Here is a 3,947-nt window from a genome sequence, read left to right on the forward strand (position 1 = left end):
GGGCGCTTCTCCTGTGTGTCCTGGCTGGGAATCGAACCCAAGATGTCCACACACCAGGTCAATGCTCTACCACTGAGCCAATGGGCCAGGGCCAAAATTTTTCATATGAGAATATTTTTGGGATTTTTAATATCAGAAATAAGGTTGCTGATCAAGGAAAGCATATAGTGTATTCCTACATTTTGTCTTACCTGCATTATAACCTTACAAAAACCACATTTTCCAGAAAAGGAAGAACAATATGATCAGTGTGCTTTGAGGACTGCTGAAGCAAGCTACTCCAAAATTCAATTGTCTCATCCTGAATAGCTCACTTCCTTCTGTTTTTGGAAAACAAAGTCTGTGATTCTTTTTCATTTTCACTCTGAAGCATTCACTTTTTGCTGTTTTAGAGTGACATAGTTTGTGAGCTATCAAGAAACTATATTTTTTTCTTTTTCATTTTTTATTGATTTTAATTTGTTTTTACATAGATTCTAGTGTTGTCCTGAATGCATCCCCCCTCCCCCATATTCCCCTCAACACCTCCCTTGCCCCCCTCCCCATAACACCCTCCCCCCTTCCCTTTAAGTTTATCCCATCCTATCATCCCCTTTCCCTCTGTTCTCTTTGCCTCTGGTCCCTTTGATCTCTCCTCTGTCTCAATTCCGTTCCTCAGTTCACATTGTTCATTGGATTCCTCAAATGAGTGAGGTCATAAGATATTTTTCTTTTCCTGCCTGGCTTATTTCACTTAACATAATAGTTTCCAAGTCCATCCATGTTGTCACAAAAAGTAAGATTTACTTCTTTTTCATGACCTCATAGTATTCCATTGTATATATGTACCAAAGCTTTTTAATCCACTTGTCCTCTGACGGACACTTGGGCTGTTTCCAGATCTTGGCTATTGTGAACAACGCTGCCATAAACATGGGGTGCATTTCTCCTTTTGAAACAGTGCTATGGTGTCCTTGGGGTATATTCCTAAAAGTGGGACAGCTGGGTCAAAAGGCAGTTCAATTTTTAATTTCCTGAGGAATCTCCATACTGTTTTCCACAGTGGCTGCACCAGTCTGCATTCCCACCAGCAGTGCAGGAGGGTTCCCTTTTCTCCACATCCTCGCCAGCACTTATTCTGTGTTGTTTTGTTAATGAGCGCCATTCTGACTGGTGTGAGGTGATATCTCATTGTGGTTTTAATTTGCATTTCTCTAATGATTAGTGATGTTGAGCATTTTTTCATATGCCTATTGGCCATCTGTATGTCCTCTTTGGAGAAGTGTCTATTCATTTCTTTTGCCCATTTTTTGATTGGATTGTTTATCTTCCTGGTGTTGAGTTTTACAAGTTCTTTATAAATTTTGGTTATTAATGCCTTGTCAAACGTATTGTCGAATATGTTCTCCCAATGTGTAGTTTGTCTTTTTATTTTATTCTTATTGTCTTTAGTTGTGCAAAAGCTTTTTAGTTTGATATAGTCCCATTTGTTTATCCTGTCTTTTATTTCCCTTGCCCGTGGAGATAAATCAGCAAATATATTGCTGCGAGAGATGTCTGAGACCTTACTGCCTATGTTTTCTTCTAAGATGCTTACAGTTGCACGGCTTACATTTAAGTTTTTTATCCATTTTGAGTTTATTTTTGTGAATGGTGTAAGTTGGTGGTCTAGTTTCATTTTTTTGCAGGTAGCTGTCCAATTTTCCCAACACTATTTGTTGAAGAGGCTGTCTTACTCCAATGTATGCTCTTACCTCCTTTGTCAAATATCAGTTTGGGTTTATTTCTGGGTTCTCAGTTCTGTTCCATCGATCTATATGCCTGTTCTTATGCCAGTACCAAGCTGTTTTGAGTACAATGGCCTTATAGTATAACTTGATATCAGGAAGTGTGATACCTCCCACTTTATTCTTCCTTTTCAAGATTGCTGAGACTATTCATGTTCTTTTTTGGTTCCATATAAATTTTTGGAATATGTGTTCTGTATCTTTGAAGTACGTCATTGGTATTTTGTTATTGCATTGAATTTATAAATTGCTTTGGGTAATATAAACATTTTAATGATGTTTATTCTTCCTAACCACAAACAAGGTATATGCTTCCACTTGTTTGTATCTTCCTTGATTTCTTTTTATCAATGTTTTATAATTTTCCAAGTACAAGTCTTTAATCTCCTTGGTTAAATTTACTCCTAGGTACTTTATTTTTTTGGTTGCAATAGTGAAGGGGATTGTTTCCTTAATTTCTCTTTTTCACAGTTCATTGTTAGTGTATAAAAATGCCTCTGATTTCTGAGTATTGATTTTATATCCTGCCACCTTGCTGAATTCATTTATCAGGTCTAGTAGTTTTTTGACTGTGACTTTAGGGTTTTCTATCTACAATATCATATCATCTGCAAATAATGATAGTTTTACTTCTTCTTTTCCAATTTGGATGCCTTTTATTTCTTCTTGTTGTCTGATTGCTGTGGCTAGGACTTTGAGGACCATGTTGAATAAGACCCCTGACTTGTTCCTGATCTTAAGGGGATTGCTTTTAATTTTTGCCCGTTGGCCGTGGGTTTGTCATAAATGGCCTTTATCATGTTGAGGTATGTTCCCTGTATTCCCACTTTGCTGAGAGTTTTGATCATGAATGGGTGCTGGATTTTATCAAATGCTTTTTCTGCATCTATTGAAATTATCATGTGATTTTTCTCCTTTCTTTTGTTTATGTGATGAATCACATTGATTGATTTGCAAATATTGTACCAGCCTTGCCTCCCCAGAATAAATCCCACTTGATCATGGTGTATGATTTTTTCCATATATTGTTGGATCCGGTTTGCTAATATTTTGTTGAGGATTTTAGCATCTATATTCATCAGGGATATTGGCCTATAATTTTCTTTCTTTGTGTTGTCTTTGCCTGATTCCTTTTGGAATCAGAATTATGCTTGCCACTTAAAAGGAGCTTGGAAGTCTTCCTTCCTCTTGAATTTTTTTTGAAATAGCTTGAGAAGAATAGGAGTTAGTTCTTTGAATATTTGTTAGAATGCACTTGTGAAGCCATCGGGCCTGGGCTTTTGTTTGTTGGGAGTTTTTTGATAACTGTTTCAATCTCATTTGTTATAATCGGTCTGTTTAGGTTTCCTGATTCTTCCCGATTGATTTTTTTTTTTTTTTTTTTTGTATTTTTCTGAAGCTGGAAACGGGGAAAGACAGTCAAACAGACTCCCGCATGCGCCCAACCGGGATCCACCCGGCACGCCCACCAGGGGCGATGCTCTGCCCACCAGGGGACGATGCTCTGCCCCTCCAGGGTGTCACTCTGTCGCGACCAGAGCCACTCTAGCGCCTGGGGCAGAGGCCAAGGAGCCATCCCCAGCGCCCGGGCCATCTTTGCTCCAATGGAGCCTCGGCTGCGGGAGGGGAAGAGAGAGACAGAGAGGAAGGAGAGGGGGAGGGGTGGAGAAACAGATGGGTGCTTCTCCTGTGTGCCCTGGCCAGGAATCAAACCCGGGACTTCTGCACGCGAGGCCGATGCTCTACCACTGAGCCAACCGGCCAGGGCTGATTTTTTAAATATTATATGTTTCAAGGAATATGTCCATTCCATCTAGGTTGTCTAATTTTTGGCATACAGTTCTTCATAGTAGTTTGTTACAATCCTTTGTATTTCTGTTGTGTCAGTTGTTATTTCTCCACTCTCATTTCTAATTTTATTTATTTGAGTACTCTCTTTTTTTCTTGGTGAGTCTGGTTAAAGGTTCATCGATCTTGTTTACCTTTTCAAAGAACCAGCTCCTGTTTCATTGATCCTCTGTATTGTTTCTTTAGCCTCTATGTCATTTATTTTCACTCTGATCTTTATTATTTCCTTCCTTTCACTACCTCTTAGTTTTACTTGTTCTTTTTCTAGTTCTTTTAGATGTAGGGTTAAGTTGTTTATTTGAGCTTTTTCTAGCTTCTTAAGGTATGACTGTA

General features: G+C 38.7%; 1 non-coding gene across 1 annotated transcript; it reads right to left on the reverse strand.

Moving 5' to 3' along the window:
* Positions 1-3,458: 3,458 nt before the first annotated feature.
* TRNAA-CGC (transfer RNA alanine (anticodon CGC)) lies at positions 3,459-3,534 on the reverse strand. Its single transcript has one exon. It is a non-coding gene; the product is annotated as a tRNA-Ala (tRNA).
* Positions 3,535-3,947: the final 413 nt, after the last annotated feature.

The sequence above is a fragment of the Saccopteryx bilineata genome, chromosome 10, assembly GCF_036850765.1.
Source record: "Saccopteryx bilineata isolate mSacBil1 chromosome 10, mSacBil1_pri_phased_curated, whole genome shotgun sequence".
Classification (NCBI taxonomy): domain Eukaryota; kingdom Metazoa; phylum Chordata; class Mammalia; order Chiroptera; family Emballonuridae; genus Saccopteryx; species Saccopteryx bilineata.